The 19,586-nt window shown below is 40.2% G+C and overlaps 1 protein-coding gene across 2 annotated transcripts in view; it reads right to left on the reverse strand.

Annotated features, from left to right (window-relative positions):
- Positions 1–10,980, reverse strand: part of dipk2ab (divergent protein kinase domain 2Ab) — a 142,353-nt gene extending 131,373 nt beyond the window's left edge. The window contains exon 1 of one of the 2 annotated variants that reach the window (XM_060920735.1): positions 10,542–10,980. The gene's annotated coding sequence lies outside the window, so the exon portion shown is untranslated. Of the gene's footprint in view, positions 1–8,902; positions 9,102–10,541 lie in introns of those variants that run through there. The other variant, XM_060920736.1, reaches the window with a different exon arrangement.
- Positions 10,981–19,586: the final 8,606 nt, after the last annotated feature.

The raw sequence follows: 19,586 nt of genomic DNA on the forward strand, positions 1-19,586 counted from the left end.
CTGCAGTGCTACCTACTCGATTCAGGGGAAAGTAGCTAATGTGGGATCAAAGACATCACCTGCTAATTTGCATATTCAAATATGAATCATGCCCATTTGCATATTAAAACATGGAGCAGGAGGCTAGAACAGAACAGAGTAGAATAGCGTTATCAGAAGAGAACAGAGGTTCAACTAAACACAACGAGCCATAGAACAGATGAGAGCAGAATTTTATCAGAACAGAAACAGAGTTTAAACGAGATAAAACTACTTTGATTAAGCGATTTTATCAAAATAGAAATATAACCAAATACAGAACAGAAAATAACAGAAAAAGAACAGAATAGCGTTACGAGAAGAGAATGGAGTTTTATCAAAATAAAACATCTATTTTGATAAGCACTTAAAAAAAATGGAACAGAGGTTAAATCTGAATAGAATAAAACTATCAAAAATTGGAGAGGAAAATAACAGAACTGAATAGAACATAGCTAGAATAGAATTCTAACACAAACAGGAACACAAACAGAACTATCAGGATAGAGTTAAATAGAATATGAACACAATGGAACCATCAGACTAGAACAGAATTCCAGCACTAAATGAACTAGAATAGAACAATCAGAATAGAATTCTATTCTATTGGTTGCTCTATTCTGTTCCCCTTTTGTGTTAGAATTTTGTTCTATTCCTTCTTTGTGTTTAGAATTCTATTCTAGCGCTGCCTTATTCTGTTCTGATAGTTCTAGTTCTTTTAGTGTAATTCTGTTCTAGCTCTATTCTATTGTCTTCTGATTCTGTTCTTTTCACTTTTGTCTTTGAATGATATTGTTCTATTTTGTTAGTTCTATTCTAGTTCTTTTAGTGTTGGGATTCTGTTCCAGTTCTAATTCCAAATTTACAGATTCTGTTCTAATTCTAGTTCTCATCTGATAGTTCCATTCTGTTAATTTTCGTGTTAGTATTCTATTTTATTCTATTCTGATACTTCTGTTGTATTCCTGTTTGTGTTTGACTTCTATTCTAGCTCTGTTAGAACAGAACTAGAATAGAAAAGGAGAGAACTAACAAAAGGAATAGAACAATCAGAATAGAATAAAATAAAATTCGAACACAAAAGTGAAAAGAACAGAAGAGAACATAATTCTAACAAAAATGAACACAATGGAATTATCAGAATAGAATAGAATTCAAACAGAACTATCAGACTGGAACAAAATGAAATAGAGCTGGAATAGAATTTCACAAAAATGAACAGAATGGAACAATCAGGAACAGAACAGCACTAGAATAGAAAAGATGAGTAACAAAAAAGAATAGAACAGAGCTATCAAAATATAATAAAATACACTTTGAACACGAAAGTGAAAAGAACAAAATCTGAAGAGAACAGAACAGAGCTAGAATAGAATTCTAACAGAACAGAATGGAACTATCAGAATAGAATAGAGCTGGAAGAGAATTCTAACAAACAGGAATATGACAGAATGCAAGAATAGAGCTAGAACAGAATTCGAACACAAACAGGAATAGAACTATCAGAATAGAATGCTAACAAAAAATAGAACAGAATAGAATTATAGAGCTTTATCAGCACAGGAAGTAACAGATTATAGCCACAATGCTAAGACTTTAGTCTTATGACAGCAGGAACTCGTTCCAAATGTACAAAATTCTATCATTTCTATGAAGAACACAGAGAGAACGAAGCTGCGGGAGCGAGGAGTCAGGAAACGGACATGGTGGAAACAGGAACAGAAGGAGGAACTGAAAAAAGCTGAAAAAAAATCAAGGCTCCTTTTTAAAAATCAAGGTGCTACAAGGATTCAAAACATCAACCAACTTAGGAACAAAATCTGGGAGATAATGAGATGTGTTGTAGGCAAACACACAAACTTTTTTTAATATTTGGAAGAGTACCAGAAGGCTAACTTCTCAGATCCAGAAAGTGCAACTATCTTGTCTGGTCACGTCAATCACCTGCCGCTGTAACCCGAGAGTTAGATTATATTTTCATTTCTAAAGAGGAAACTGAACACAACACAAGTGAACAAAGCAGGAAGTGAAAGTACGTGGCACGGCCTCTGTGCTGATTTTATTCTACACGGGGAACGTGTTAACAATGATGCGAGATGTGAGAACTGCACAACACAGCGATGAACCAAATGACTGTCTGATTGAGTGCACTTATGCTGTGACTCAAACATTCGTGTAATGTCATTTCCTGTTTAAAAAGGGCAACAAAAAAAAAAAAATCACACACTGGAGGCTGAGAATGGCAGATAGTGTGACTCATCATGAATGCCTAGTGGACATTTCTATTTAAAAAAAAAAAAGTTATTAGGTTACAGAAATAATCCTGTGCTGCAGTCTGTCGCAGCTCTGTATCTTCAAGCGTACTGTAATGCAGCAAAAAGGCTGATAAACAGAGCTAATTTTCAAATACGGAAACAATCCCAGGCGTATTTATAAATAAACCCAGTTATTTATTATTGTATTTTGTTCTTGAGCAGCTGTGTCAATGTTTGGAACGGTAAATGTAACATCCCAAACCACAAGCGGATAGATAAAAATCTGCAAAACCACTAACGTTTCCGACAACCACTTTTGTACATACTGTAACTGCGGGGCGTCTGCTAAAAGTAGCAGAATGATAAGACTCTGCCAGACATCCTGTTTATTTTTATATTTTATCCATTATTCAGATACCACAGTGCTTCTGAATTCTCAACTCTGATTGGTCACAAGGGATGCAAAGTGGAAAAGTGTGCCGTGGTCTGATGAGTCAACATTTCAAATTGGTTTTGGAAATCATGGATGTTCTGTCCTCTGGGCTAAAGAGGGGAAAAAAAAAAAGAACCAACCAGATTGTTATCAGAGCAAAGATCAAAAGTCAGCATGTTTGATGGTATGGGGGTGTGTTAGTGCCCATGGCAGGGGTAACTTACAGGTTTTGGAGCAAAAATGCTGCCATCATGCACAGACATCCCCGTTTATTTCAGCAAGACGATGCCAAACCACATTCTGCTTGTGTTACAACAGCATGGCTTCATAGTAAAAAAGTGCAGGTGCTAAACTGGCCTGCCTGCCTCTCATTGAAAATGTGTGGTGCATTATAAAGCACAAAATTCAACAACAGAGACCTCGGACTGTTGAGTAAATGAAGTCGTACATCAAACAAGAATGGTAAAGGCTTTCATGATCAAAACTTTGAATTCAACAATTAAAAGCAGACATGTGGAAAATCACTGTATGGGCTCAGGAACACTTCAGAAAACCATTGTCTGTGAAAACAGTTCATTACTGCATCTGCAAGTTAAAACCAGATATAAACGATATCCAGAAACACCGCCACCTTCTCTGGGCCCCGAGCTCTTTTACGATGGACTGAGGCGAAGTGGAAAATTGCCCCAAGCTCTGACGAATCAAAAGTAGAAATTCTTTTTAAGAAATCATGGACATCACGTCCTCCAGGCTAAAGAGGAGAGGGACCATCTGGCTTATCATTAGCGCACAGCTCAAAAGCCAGCATCTGTGATGGTATGAGAGGGCATTAGTGCACATGACATGGGTAGCTTGTACATCTGGGAAGGCGTCATTAATGCTGAATGATATATACATGTTTCAAAGCAACATGCTGCCATCCAGACAAAATCTTTTTCAGGGAAGGCCTTCCTTCTTTCAGCAAGACAAAACCAAACTGCTTTCTGCACATATTAAAACTGCATGGCTCGTAAGAGAGTCGGGGTGCTAAACTGGCCTGCTGCAGTCCAGACCTGTCTCCTATTTAAAACATTTGGTGCATTACGAAGTGCAAAATATGACAAAGGAGACCCTGAACTGTTGAGCATCTGAAACTGGATATCAGGCAAGAATGGGACATGATTTCTCTTTCAAAACTACAGCAACTGGTCTACTCAGTTCCCAAACGTTTACAGAGCGTTGTTAAAAGTAGAGGTGATGCAACACAGTGGTAAACATGCCCCGGTTCCAGCTTTTTTTTTTTTTTCAAAAAACATCTTTCGATGTTGCTGACAACAAATTCAAAATGAGCATATATTTTTAATTAAAAAATGTATCAGCTTGAACATTAAATGTCTTGTCTTTGTATTGCATTCAAGTGACTATACAGTAGGTTGAGAAGGATTTGCATTGCAATCATTGCATTTTTTTTTAATTTACATTTTACACAGTGTTCTAAGTTTTGGAATGAGGGGTGCATAAATGGGTTTAAAAAGAAAAAAAAAGTACAATGCTTCCATGTGTAATACAGAACAGTGGTTCGAGTTGGCAAATTTTTTATGGTATAAGAGGAATAAAACACATGAAGAGGTTGTATGAAAATGATCAATTTCAAGGTGGTAATAGTGACTCCACATCACGTGTCGTTGATTATTTTCCTATACCAGCATACTGTGTTATATTTTATTCCTTCCTTATGCGGGTAAATCAGTAACAATTTACATTTGGATCAGATTTTGAGTCTTAGGCCACTGTGGTCACTTTTTTCTGTGCGGTTATTTAGTCCTGTGTACAGTGTTGGTGTTGCATCATGGTCCTGGAGAAACTTCATTTCACCCTGCTGTGTGCGCGTATACACACAGGACAACAAAAACATATCTGACAGGGTCACGGCGTTCCACCAAAATACACCCACTTTCCTTTTAGTCGTTTTCATTTCCAGAAATTTCTCTCTCGCTCACCGCTTGTGGTTTGAATTACGGCTCTATTCCCTGCGCTGCTCTGATCTCCCACCGCTGGTCAGCCTGTTCCTGCCAGAGCTCCCTGAGCATTCACATCGCCGCTGACCGAAGAGAAATAAACTCACACTGAGCCCACGCTTCACCACAGAGCGCCTGGCACCGACAGAACACAACGCTTCGACGATCGTTATCCTTTTCAAATCAGGAGATCTAAACTTGGCTGAACTGAGAGAGCTGAGTCACAGACGGGAGATAAACGCAGCACAATGAGGGCAGATAAATCTGATAATGCCAGGAAGCTGAGTAAAACTGAAACAAACTTCTACGATGCTATCAAACATTGTTTTGTCATCTTGTACAAGGTTATGGAATGAAAAGCAGGTTTGTAAGAGACAACTGTGACACGAGACGTACACAAAGACAACAGGGTCACAGAACGAACAGAAAGATGCAAAAACAACCTGATGGGCCTCATTTATCAATATCGTAGTAAAGTTATTTACAAAGCTTTCAGAAATGCTGATGCGTGTGCATGCTGAGGAACGCCAATCATCTAAATTACCAAGGTGTGTGCACAGGACATCTGATTTGTATTTTACGACACCCACAAAACTCTATAAAAGGGTAAAGCTCAAACAGCTGAAATGACAAGCAAAGAGCAAAACTTTCTCAGGAGTAAAAGTGAAAAAGATCTAACTCCATACCCAGGTGATGACAAACACTAATCACACCTCACCCGACCTGCTGGATGGAAAGTGTTAGCGTGAAAAGAGGAAGCTGCCGAGACAAACAGAACCCATTTAGAAGCCAGCGCTCATCCTCCAAACTCATCCTCTCCCTCATAAGCGAGCGTTAAATCTCCCGGAGGCTGAGGCGCTTGTTCATCCACGCTAATGATCTGATTTGAAGTTGATCAAGTCAAGGTTTACGTCTGTTAGTCTGCTCATACAGAAATACACACACACACACAGGAGCATGAGTAGGTTATGGACATTTTTTAAAATAAATTACAGGATTTCTTTGAATTTCATCAAATTTCTCGTGTAAACACGAGAACAAACAAACAATTTATGAATAAATCCATTCGTATTCAGTTCGACAAACGAGGCGCAGCGTTCACACGAAACCCCACACATCACATTCCACACGCGGAGTCCATGTCAGGATGTGTTTCTACATTTCGTCAGGCTTGTGACCTGAGTGTACCATGTAATTACTCTGTGTATTTAACATACACAAATCATTTTTTAAAAATTAATGGCCACTTTTTTTGTTTGTTTTGTTTTTAACAATTTGTGGCCACATTTTTTTTTAACAATTCATGGCCATGTTTTTTGTTTGTTTGTTGGTTTACTTCTTTTTTTTTTGAACAATTCATGGTGACTTTTTTTTTTTAAACAATCCATGGCCATGTTTTTTGTTTGTTTGTTTGTAACAATTCATGGTCACCTTTTTTTAACAATTCATGGCCATGTTTTTGTTTGTTTCTTTCTCTCTTTTTAACAATTCATGGTCACTTTTTTATAATTTTTTTTTTTAAATCTGGCCATGTTTGTTTAACAATTTGTGGCCACGTTTTTTTGTTTGTTTGTTTTTAACAATTCATGGTCGCTTTTTTATTTAAACAATTTATGGCCATGTTTGGTTTTTTTTGTTTAACAATTTGTGGCCACTTTTTTTTAACAATTCATGGCCATGTTTGTTTGTTTACTTCTTTTTTTCTTTAACAATTCGTGGCCACTTTTTTTTTTTTAAACAATTTATGGCTTTTTTTTAACAATTCATGGTGACTTTTTTTAACAATTCATGGCCATGTTTTGGTTTGTTTCTTTCTCTCTTTTTAACAATTCATGGCCACTTTTTTTTAAACAATTTATGTACACTTTTTTTTATAATTTTTTTTTAAAGTATGGCCATGTTTGTTTGTTTAACAATTCATGGCCGCCTTTTTTTTAACAATTTATGGCCATGTTTTTTTATGTTGTTTAACAATTTGTGGCCACTTTTTTAACAATTCATGGTCATGTTTTTTGTTTGTTTGTTTGTTTACTTCTTTTTTCTTTAACAATTCATGGCCACTTTTTTAAACAATTTATGGCCTTTTTTTGACCAATTCATGGCCATGTTTTTTTTTGTTTGTTTGTTTGTTTTTGAACAATTTATGGTCACCTTTTCTTTCTTTTTAACAATTCATGGCCACATTTTTTTAAACAATTTATGTAAAGTTTTTTATACATTTTTTTTTAAAGTCTGGCCATGTTTGCTTGTTTGTTTAACAATTTGTGGCCACGTTTGTGTGTTTGTTTTTAATAATTCATGGCCGCTTTTTTTTTTAACAATTTATGGCCATGTTTTTTTTTGTTTGTTTGTTTAACAATTTGTGACCATGTTTTGTTTTTTTGTTTGTTTTTTACAATTCATGGCCATGCGTTGTTTGTTTGTTTGTATTTAACAATTTGTGGCCACTTTTTTTTTTTTTACAATTTGTGGTAACTTTTTTTGTCTGTTTAACAATTCATGGCCAGTTTTTTTTTTTTTTTGCACACAGCTTCAGGTTTGAGTCGAACGCGACCTGTGCAGCCCAAGAGCTCAGCCTGTTGATTCCTTTCAAAGCAATCGGGCTCAAAACGGTCCTCGCAAGCAGCAGAATTTCTACCAAAGCAGAGTTTCTAAAGTGTGACCTGTTCCCAGGTTGCGCAGCCGCTGTTTAGCAAGTCATTATATCGCTCAGTTATCAACAATGGAACATAGAAAAAACACTTTCCCTTATTATCACATTTATTATTTTTACAACCACAGGCTTTGTATTCTGCCATTTTTCAATGATGTTTTGTCCATCCGGCTACATTGCGGTGTCAGGAACAGCCAATCAAAATACAGGAAACCTGTCGACAATACTATGCCAGACTCCGCCCACAAAATAACAATATAGCTGCGCCCTTGAGCGAGCAGGAATACAAACGAATTGTAAAGCGTTGCTTTATGTGACACAGTGCAACAATACAAGGGAGTCAAAATGATTAATCCATCGAGCCTGTGCTTATTTTTCACTGTGGCTTCCCTTTAATAAAGAGCAGCCTGTACTATTCAGGACCAATTATTAAAACCAGGGAAGGAATAGATATCATGGGAACGAGTATATTTTCTTTTCATGTCATGAGCAGGACTCTGTAGAGATTTGTTTCACCATAACGAAGTGGAAATTTTTGTTTAGGTTTCTTTTCTTTCTAACTGCCCTGGTGTTTGTCTGCAAAGCTCCTGTTGTGTGAAAGGAGTTTCACAAAAACAATCCCACTGCAGACAGGAGTCTAAAACCTCGCTAACCACGCGGTTACGTGTGGACCGATACGAGTGCCTTCAGCTTGGTTTGAAAATTAGATCGCAGTTGTCAGAATGGCCGCCGTGCTCCGGCTCGGTCACATCATAATCTAAACAGATAAACAGAGAAGTGCACTTACACGACGTGTGAAACCTTTTTTTTTAATTACACTAAAAGGGGCGGCACGGTGGTGTAGTGGTTAGCGCTGTCGCCTCACAGCAAGAAGGTCCTGGGTTCGAGCCCCGGGGCCGGCGAGGGCCTTTCTGTGCGGAGTTTGCATGTTCTCCCCGTGTCCGCGTGGGTTTCCTCCGGGTGCTCCGGTTTCCCCCACAGTCCAAAGACATGCAGGTTAGGTTAACTGGTGACTCTAAATTGACCGTAGGTGTGAATGTGAGTGTGAATGGTTGTCTGTGTCTATGTGTCAGCCCTGTGATGACCTGGCGACTTGTCCAGGGTGTACCCCGCCTTTCGCCCGTAGTCAGCTGGGATAGGCTCCAGCTTGCCTGCGACCCTGTAGAAGGATAAAGCGGCTAGAGATGATGAGATTACACTAAAAGACAAAAGGCATTATTAAGAAGAAAGAAGAAGAAGAAAAAAATGTATCCACCAGAATGAACCGGTGATTATTTCTACACTGATGTTAGCGTGAACAGAGGCGTGGAGCGAAGCAAAGGCTGGTGTTTAAACTTTTCTCTCTGGTGACGAGACAGAAACTGATGAGCACACATTTCATACTGGAACATGAAGATAAATATTTCAGGCCAAAAGTTCTGGAATATCAAGAGCTGAAGATGTGAGCATCTCATTTTCATCGATCTATCAAGAAGCTTATCGAGCTTTTCCTCGCTCAGTCTGTCACACGGACTTCAAACAACATTTCCACTGGAATCACTCTCACCTGTACAGAAGGGCATCGATAACCTGAGAATTATTCTCAAGTTCGAGCTCAGGCTGTGTGCTCGCTCTCTCTCTCATCCGGATCGAACTTATTAGTTTTTGAATAGCGGAGCGTTCGCTATCCGGCGTTTCCTTGGAGTGTGTTCGGATGCAGTTTCCAAGGATATCGACTGAAGGAGTCAATAATGTGAGACCACAGAAACAGTCATCCGGGGTTGACGAGTCTCAATACAGCGACCACACACACACACACAGATTCAAAGACACCAAATGAAAAATCGAAACCAAAAGAAAAAGGAAACGACTCTTATGAGTCGGATTAGCGTTTAAACAGACATCAGCACTGCTAGATAAACACTTCCTTATTTCTCTCATGTCAGTCCATTCGAGAGAGTCAACATGGATGGAAATGAATCCAGAAGCAAGCAAGCAAAGCCCGCTTTGTGTGGAATCTGAGAAGAACAATGAGTCAGATAAAACACACACTCAATAATCGCTCTCATTTTCACAAGTGTGTTCCCAGTATCTCGACCAGTTTGAACAACACGTGCGTTCATTCGCGAGGTTACTGATATGCTTCGTGTTGCGTCCGTGCTCATCAGACGCTCGCATGCAAAGTATTCTGGTTTGTAAAGGACCCATGACATGAACGTGTTGCATCCTGAATGCAAAATGCAAAGAGGAATTGTGGAAGTGCTGAGCTTTGGAAATAGTGAGCACAGTTTAGAGCTTTCCGTCCTCACACACCACCACTACTACTACTACTCTCTCAGGAAAAAAAAAAAAAAAAGAGAGAGAGAATTGAGCTGTACATTGTTTCTTTACTTAGAAAGGTGTCTGTTGTACGGCTTTACATTGTTTTTATTCTAGGAACAGCCATTTATATGCCTTAGACCTCGCAACATCGATGTCCCCTGGTGAAAACTACACATTAAAGCTGGAGAAGAAGAAAAGCCAAGAGGCAAACTAGTACCTGTGTGTGTGTCTTTAATATGATTAAATTAAATGATTAATATTCTTATCATGCATTCGTACACAGACCTCTCTCTAATGCATGCAAAACAACGTGGTGTCCTGAACACAGATTTTGTATCTCGAACGCATAAATAAAGCAAAGGTTCGGATTAGCAACTATAGAAGTGAACGTTGATCTCGGTGTAGTGTCCTTTCTGCACAGGGCTTGAGCATGCTTCAGTGGTTTTGCAGGAAACGCTTCACAGGAAATGATCTGAATTGTGAAATATGAGGTATGAGAGATAAAAAAAAAGTTTATATTTGCAGAGAACTTTATGCATGGATGGATGGATGGATGGATGGATGATCCTCCTGCTGAAATGCATGATGATGATGATGATGATGGTGGTGATGGAGGCTCACTTTGTTTTACTTGCACTTTTTTTTTTTTAATTCCAGGTGCTTTAATGATCCAAGAAGAGCTGCTAAAGAAACTGAGAGTGATACAAGGATAAGGTGCAATGCATTTTCTAAGAAGAAGTTTGACTGGGGGGAAAAAAAGAGAGTTAGAGATGGAAAATCATAATCTAAAAGGTTGATCATGTGCACAAAGAGTGCATAAACCCTGTGCATGCATGCAATGTTAAGTTGCACAAGAAAGAATCGTGCAACTACTCCAGTCTCACCTGCAGACGGATAAGTGCGAGCCCCGAGCTGACACTTTCCCCACTCAGTTTGGAAACAGTGTTTCTCTCACGCGCGCGCGCTCTGGACCATTGTTTCCGCAGATGAAACAGGGGATTCGAACCCAACACCTACTTCAGAGCCCAAGCAGCCGCCCGCTGCTCTCAGATGCGCATCTTTAAGCGGAAAAGTGCAGCGAGGCTCTGCTCCATGAGGAAGCGCGAGACACCCAGCCAGGGAAACAACAAACACACCGCCGCCCGTTTGTTTGTTTTTATTATAATAATAATAAAAATAATAATTATTATTATTCTTTGTTTTTAACTCAGGCTCGCTGAAGCGCCGCGATCCTCCTCTGAGCCTGGTTTCCTCCGACTCCCAGTGTCTCTTATCGCTGTGTGTGTCTCTGCTCGCTCACCGCCTCCGAAAGCATTAACAACAGCTCTCGCCAACGGCTTTACGACTCTTTTGCTCGCTTTACGGTACTCATTCCTAGGTCATCGCGTCACACCTGTATTCCGACAAAACCCCGCCTTGGGCGCGACCATTGGCTGGTCCTCACTGTCTGTCTGTACGGCTATGACGGATCAGCCAATCAGAGAAGGAGGACGATTGTGACTCTCCAATCGCAGCAGAGAAGGCGGAGCTTGTCTGAATCCGAGTGGGAAAGATTAGAGTGCTGACTGTCACTCCGGCGTTGCTATGGTTTCGTCGCTCCAGTTGGATTCAACGGAGACACGGGTTTAGCTCCGCCCATTTGTTAGACACATACGCGCGCGCTCACACCTTCCGTCGCCGGTCAAGTTGAATCATTCGAAGGTGTTTTAATGATTATTTAATGGTTTTAATGGTTTTTAGAGTTTTATATCAAATTTGTAATGTGAATAAAATAGGCGTGAAGATAGATAGATAGATAGATAGATAGATAGATAGATAGATAGATAGATAGATGAGTACAAAGATTTTGTTTGTTTGTTTGTTTGTTTGTTGTGTGTAATTTTGCAACTTTCATTTTCCCCAGATGACACCTAAATGTCATTTTATCAATACAAATTATGTTTTTGTTTGTTTGTTTGTTTGTTTGTTTTTTGGTTGGTTGATTGGTTATCTGTCTGTCTCTCTGTCTGTATTTTACTATATTTAACTTTTGTTTCCCCCAGATATTCACCCAAATTTAATTTTTTTATACTGTTTGTTTCTTTGTAGGGGCGGCACAGTGGTGTAGTGGTTAGCGCTGTCGCCTCACAGCAAGAAGGTCCTGGGTTCGAGCCCCGGGGCCGGCGAGGGCCTTTCTGTGCGGAGTTTGCATGTTCTCCCCGTGTCCGCGTGGGTTTGCTCCGGTTTCCCCCACAGTCCAAAGACATGCAGGTTAGGTTAACTGGTGACTCTAAATTGACCGTAGGTGTGAATGTGAGTGTGAATGGTTGTCTGTGTCAGCCCTGTGATGACCTGGCGACTTGTCCAGGGTGTACCCCGCCTTTCGCCCGTAGTCAGCTGGGATAGGCTCCAGCTTGCCTGCGACCCTGTAGAAGGATAAAGCGGCTAGAGATAATGTGATGTGATGTTTCTTTGTAGTGTGTAATTTTGCAAGATTTTGTTTGTTTGTTGTTTGTTTGTTTGTTTGTTTTTGGTTGGTTGGTTGGTTGGTTGGTTAACTGTCTGTCTCTGTCTGTCTGTATTTTACAACTTTTGTTTTCCCCAGATATTCACCCAAATGTAATTTTTATTTATACTGTTTGTTTGTTTGTGGCGTGTAATTTTGCAACTTTAATTTTCCCCAGATGATACCTTGATGTCATTTTATCAATACAAATTATGTTTTGTTTGTTTGTTGGTTGGTTGGTTGGTTGGTTGGTTGGTTGTTATCTGTCTGTCTCTCTGTCTGTCTGTATTTTACTGTATTTAACTTTTGTTCTCCCCAGATATTCACCCAAATTTAATTTTTATTTATGCTGTTTGTTTGTTTGTTTGTAATTTTGCAACTTTCATTTTCCCCAGATGACACCTTGATGTCATTTTATCAATACAAATTATGTTTTTGTTTGTTTGTTTGTTTGTTTGTTTTTGGTTGGTTGGTTATCTGTCTGTCTCTCTGTTTGTCTGTATTTTACTGTATTTAACTTTTGTTTTCCCCAGATATTCACCCAACTTTAATTTGTATTTATACTGTTTGTTTGTTTGTTTGTTTGTTTGTTTGTTTGTGGTGTGTAATTTTGCAACTTTCATTTTCCCCAGATGACACCTTGATGTCATTTTATCAATACAAATTATGTTTGTTTGTTTGTTTGTTTGTTTGTTTGTTTGTTTTTTGATTGGTTGGTTGGTTATCTGTCTGTCTCTCTGTCTGTCTGTATTTTATTGTATTTAACTTTTGTTTTCCCACAGATATTCACCCAAATCTAATTTTTATTTATGCTGTTTATTTATTTGTTTATTTGTTTGTTGGTTTGTTGTGTGTAATTTTGCAACTTTCATTTTTCCCCAGATGACACCTTGATGTCATTTTATCAATACAAATTATGTTTTTGTTTGTTTGTTTATTTGTTTTTGGTTGGTTGGTTGGTTGGTTATCTGTCTGTCTGTCTGTCTGTCTGTCTGTATTTTACTGTATTTAACTTTTGTTTTCCCCCAGATAATCACCCAAATTAAATTTTTATTTATACTGTTTGTTTGTTTGTTTGTTTGTTTGTTTGTTGTGTATAATTTTGCAACTTTCATTTTTTCCCAGATGACACCTTTGTCATTTTATCAATACAAATTATGTTTTTGTTTGTTTGTTTGTTTGTTTTTTGGTTGGTTGGTTAACTGTCTGTCTCTCTGTCTGTCTGTATTTTACAACTTTTGTTTTCCCCCAGGTATTCACCCAAATGTAATTTTTATTTATACTGTTTGTTTGTTTGTTTGTTTGTTTGTGGAGTGTAATTTTGCAACTTTCATTTTCCCCAGATGACACCTTGATGTCATTTTATCAATACAAATTGTGTTTTTTGTTTGTTTGTTTGTTTGTTTGTTTGTTTGTTGGGCAGCATGGTGGTGTAGTGGTTAGCACTGTCGCCTCACAGCAAGAAGGTCCGGGTTCGAGCCCCGTGGCCGGCGAGGGCCTTTCTGTGTGGAGTTTGCATGTTCTCCCCGTGTCCGCGTGGGTTTCCTCCGGGTGCTCCGGTTTCCCCCACAGTCCAAAGACATGCAGGTTAGGTTAACTGGTGACTCTAAATTGACCGTAGGTGTGAATGTGAGTGTGAATGGTTGTCTGTGTCTATGTGTCAGCCCTGTGATGACCTGGCGACTTGTCCAGGGTGTACCCCGCCTTTCGCCCGTAGTCAGCTGGGATAGGCTCCAGCTTGCCTGCGACCCTGTAGAACAGGATAAAGCAGCTAGAGATAATGGTTGGTTGGTTTGTCTCTCTGTCTGTCTGTATTTTACAACTTTTGTTTGCCCCCAGATATTCACCTGAATTTAATTTTTATTTATATTGTTTGTTTGTGTTTGGGGTGTGTAATTTTGCAACTTTCATTTTCCCAAGATCAGCCTTTCTCAACCGGGGTGCTGTCTGGCTTCGTTAAAGGTGCCGTCAAAAATTTATATATTCTAACATTGAAATAAATAAAATGAATTAAAATTCCCAAAAACGATAGTTACACTAATGCAGATCATCGCCGCCTCATGCATCATCAAAATTTGTCTCACGGCCCCCTTTCCCATGTCACAACGTCACTGCCGGGGTCAGTGTATGGTCAGCGTGACTGCGTATATTTTATATGGGGGTGCCTTGAGAATTTGCATACTTCTGAAGGGTGCCGTGACTGAAAAAAGGTTGAGAAACGCTGCCCTAGATGACACTTTGATGTCATTTTATCAAGACAAATTGTGTTTTTGTTTGGTTGGTTATCTGTCTGTCTCTCTGTCTGTACGGTATTTTGCAACTTTTGTTTGCCCCCAGATATTCACCCAAATTAAATTTTTATTTATATTGTTTGTTTGTTTGTTTGTTTGTGTTTGAGGTGTGTATTTTTACAACTTTCATTTTTCCTAGATGACACCTTGCTGTCATTTTATCAATTCAAATTTTGTTTGTCTGTCTGTATTTTACAACTTTTGTTTTCCCTAGATATTCACTCTAATTTACTTTTATTTATATAGTTTGTTTGTGTTTGGGGTGTGTATTTTTTTAAACGATCATTTTTCCACCTTGCTATAATTTTTACCAATGCAAATTTTTGTTTGTTTGCTTATTTATCTGTCTGTCTTTTACAACTTTTGTTTCCCCCAATATTTACCCTAATTTATTTTTTATTTGTACAGTTAATTTGTTTTTGCTTTGTCTGCTAGTCTGTTGTTGTTTGTAATAAAATGTATTTAATGATAATTTCAGTCAAGTCACACCAGAATCTGGCCAGACTAATTTTTTTGGGTTTTTTTCACCTTTATTATTGGATAGGACAGTGTAGAGACAGGAAATGAGCAGCAGAGAGAGATGGATCGGGAAATTACCTCGGGCTAGAATTGAACCCGGGTCCTCGGATTTATGGTATGGCGCCTTATCCACCTGAGCCACGACGAAGTTGTTTTATGGGTGTTTCAATGGAACCTCTGCAGCACCAACGGAGTCTGGGGCGAGAAGAAAGGCCAGGAACGAAGGATTAACGATGACTTTAAATAAATCTGTGTAATTTCCTAAATCCTCCAGAATCCTGACAGGAAACACCCAGAGCGGTGTCTCACCCAGAGCGGTGTCTCACCCAGAGCGGTGTCTCACCCAGAGCGGTGTCTCACCCAGAGCGGTGTCTCACCCAGAAGGGTGTTTCATGTGGACCGAAGTGTCTGTGGCTCAAATTACAGTGTGATGTTAAGTAGAGAAAGAAAAATAATCAGTGTGTGAATGTAGAGTTATTCACCCACTCGTGTTTATAGGCTGAGAGCTGTGTGTGTGGCTGAGATGGTGTCATGAACATGGAATCACATTCTTCAAGAAAAACAAACAAACAATTTTTTTTAATGAATCAAATATAATAGTAGCACAGAGATTTCTTCAAATGCACACAGGAAGACGAAGAAAAAGTACAGCCACAAATATCTTTTAGCCTAAACAGAATTAAAGTAAGATTTCATCCTACAGATCTCTCTCTCTCTCTCAGGAATTCCCAAACTTTGTCAGTTGAACCCCTTCAGCCTAAATTATTTACTTTAATAATGAGTGAAGCAAACATTCAATAAACTTTTGCAAATTTTACTTTGGAAGCTACATGATGATGATGATGATGATGACACATTATTACTACCACTATTACTACTTTTAAACAATATTTAAAAAATATTACACTGAATGAAATCTGAGCACCAAGTCTCCTCAACCTCCTGCAACAAACACATGATCAGAAACACTGTTTAAATGTAAAGTTCATGAGAAAAGTGGAGATTATTTTATTTTTATAATCGAATGGTGAGTCTGTGAAATGTATGCATGTGCTGCCCTCTAGTGCCCTATTGGAAGTGAGAGACTCTCTCTCTCTCTCTGTCTTTCACTCTGTATCCCCTCTCTCTACCTGTCTGTCTCTCTCACTCTCTCTCTCTGTCTCGGGCGGCACGGTGGTGTAGTGGTTAGCACTGTCGCCTCACAGCAAGAAGGTCCGGGTTCGAGCCCCGTGGCCGGCGAGGGCCTTTCTGTGTGGAGTTTGCATGTTCTCCCCGTGTCCGCGTGGGTTTTCTCCGGGTGCTCTGGTTTCCCCCACAGTTCAAAGACATGCAGTTAGGTTAATATGGAACAGCCTTGGGCTGAGGTGCCCTTGAGTGAGGCACCTAATTCCCAACTGCTCCCCGGGCGCTGTTAGCATGGCTGCCCACTGCTCTGGGTGTGTGTGTGTGCTCATTGCTCATGTGTGTGTTCACTGCTTCAGATGGGTTAAATGCAGAGAGGAAATTTCACAAGTGTGTGATGAATAAAGTTGTGCTTTCTTTCTTTTTTTCACTCTGTATCCCATCTCTCTCTCTCTTTATATATATGTATATATCCCCTCTTTCTACCTGTCTGTCTGTCTGTCTCTCTCTGTCTTTCACTCTGTATCCCATCTCTCTCTCTCTCTCCCCCTGTCTCTACCTGTCTGTCTGTCTGTCTCTCACTCACTCTGCATCTCTCTCTCTATCCCCTTTCTCTACCTCTGTCTGTCTGTCTCTCTTTCTCTGTCTGTCTGTCTGTCTCTTTCTCACTCAGTCACTCACTCACTCTGCATCTCTCTCTCTGTCTGTCTGTCACTCTCACTCTGCATCTCTCTCTCTCTCTATCGCCTTTCTCTACCTCTGTCTGTCTGTCTCTCTTTCTCTCTGTCTGTCTGTCTGTCTCTTTCTCACTCAGTCACTCACTCACTCTGCATCTCTCTCTCTCTGTCTGTCTGTCACTCTCACTCTGCATCTCTCTCTCTCTATCGCCTTTCTCTACCTCTGTCTGTCTGTCTCTCTTTCTCTCTGTCTGTCTCTTTCTCACTCACTCACTCTGCATCTCTCTCTCTTTCTCACTCACTCATTCACTCTGCATCTCTCTCTGTCTGTCTGTCACTCACTCACTCACTCTGCATCTCTCTCTCTCTATCGCCTTTCTCTACCTCTGTCTGTCTGTCTCTCTTTCTCTCTGTCTGTCTCTTTCTCACTCACTCACTCTGCATCTCTCTCTCTTTCTCACTCAGTCACTCACTCACTCTGCATCTCTCTCTCTGTCTGTCTGTCTGTCACTCACTCTGCATCTCTCTATCTCTCTCTGTCTTTCTCTCACTCACTCACTCTGCATCTCTCTATCTCCCCTCTCTCTACCACGGGCGATTGCTCTAAGACAGCGAGGGAGGCTCAGCCTCCTCTAATAATGACGAACATCGTGTAGGATGAATTGCGCTAGGCTTATGTTATAGCCGACCTTATAACATTGCTATTTCAGATCCAGAATCATAGAAATATATGTGCTCAACCCAACTACAGTGCGAAATCATTCCGTTATAACTTTCCCCAGTTCGCCTAATGTGTGCGTGAGTTTTTCCCCCTCGTGACAGCGCGATGCAGCCCAGCCTCAGTGGATTGGGAGCTCTGTGCTTGTCAATCTCAAAATGCAAGATGATTATTGGACAAATACTGCGAAAATGCCCGCCCTCGGAGTTTCACGGACTCCCAGCCTCAATGGACTTCAACGGCATTTGGGAGCGATGCGCTTTTCAATCTCAAAATGCAAGACGGTTATTGGACAAATACTGCGAAAATGCCCGCCCACGGACTCCGAGCCTCACATGGGAGGGACATGGCAGTTTCCGCGAGGAGGCTGGTGATTGGTGAAAGCGGCCGGATATTTTCTTTGATTGACAGCTCGTTTCAAATATAGACAGGCAGCGGTTACAGTGTTGCCAGATTGGTAGGTTTACCGCCCAATAGGGCGGTTTTAGGTGCATTTTGGCGGGTTTTGAACATATTTTGGGCTGAATAACGTCAGCAGTATCTGGCAACATCAGTTCAGTCCCATGCGGATTCTCAAGTGCTGTGGTGTATTGTAAGAGATCGGCTTACATTTCGATTTCATTCATTACATACGGTTTCTACCAGCTTTTTTAGTTTGTATATATTTTCATTGTAAATAAAGTGTAAATATAGTGTTGTCAAGTTTGCTATCTTAGTTCCAGAAATTTTGTTTATTTGAGTGACTGAACTTGAACTTGAGAGGGCTAGTCAGCTAGCAAGAAAGCTGCGCACGGATGCCAAGCATTGCTGATTTAATTTTGGCGAAGCCATTTGCCAGTCTTCCTTTCGAGGAAAAAATTAAAATTAAAGAGCAGGGTAGACCAACGCCTCAAATTGACTTGGTGAAAAAGGTAGGGAATAATACTCGTTCCTTTCAGCTCTCCTGGTACGAGAAAGTGAATTGGCTAACAGCAAGTGACCCACATCAACAACAGTAAATAGGCTACTTTAGTAATATGTCATGGATGGACCAAAAATATAGAATCTATTTAAAATGTTTATGTGAGTATATTATATTGGAATATATATTTATCTGGATATGAATTAAACACAGCTACAATTTGGAAAACATTTTTAAACAAAAACACAGCCGAGGTCAATTTTTAAACAACATGCCACAATTTTAAAATATAAAATGTTAAAATATACCCCCCCCCCCCCAACACCAGCATCATGTATATTGGACAGTAGGCTAATGGGCCAAAAGAACCTGTTATTTCACAGTTTGTGACCCTGCCAACAATCAGCCAGATCAGAGGCAAGAGTATGGGAGAGAGATAGAGATCTACCTGTCTGTCTGTCTCTCTCTCTCTCACTCACCCTATCTCTGTCTGTCTGTCTGTCACTCACTCACTCTGCATCTCTCTCTCTCACTCACTCACTCTACATCTCTCTTTCTCCCCTCTCTCTACTTGTTTGTCTGTCTGTCTGTCTCACTCACTCTGCATCTCTCTCTGTCTGTCACTCACTCACTCTGCATCTCTCTGTCACTCACTCACTCACTCTGCATCTGTCTTTCTCCCCTCTCTCTACCTGTCTGTCTGTCTCTCTCTCTCACTCACTCACTCTGCATCTGTCTGTCACTCACTCACTCTGCATCTCTCTCTCTGTCACTCACTCACTCTGCATCTCTCTCTCTCTGTCTGTCTGTCTGTCTCTCTCTCTCACTCACTCACTCTGCATCTGTCTGTCACTCACTCACTCTGCATCTCTCTCTCTGTCACTCACTCACTCTGCATCTCTCTCTCTCTGTCTGTCTGTCTCTCTCTCACTCACTCACTCTGCATCTATATCTCTGTCTGTCTGTCTGTCTGTCACTCACTCACTCTGCATCTCTCTCTCTGTCTCTCTCACTCACTCACTCTGCATCTGTCTTTCTCCCCTCTCTCTACCTGTCTGTCTGTCTGTCTGTCTCTCTCTCTCACTCACTCACTCACTCACTCTGCATCTGTCTGTCACTCACTCACTCTGCATCTCTCTCTCTGTCACTCACTCACTCTGCATCTCTCTCTGTCTGTCTGTCTCTCTCTCTCACTCACTCACTCACTCACTCTGCA

Source organism: Neoarius graeffei, chromosome 5 (assembly GCF_027579695.1).
Source record: "Neoarius graeffei isolate fNeoGra1 chromosome 5, fNeoGra1.pri, whole genome shotgun sequence".
NCBI classification, from domain to species: Eukaryota; Metazoa; Chordata; class Actinopteri; order Siluriformes; family Ariidae; genus Neoarius; species Neoarius graeffei.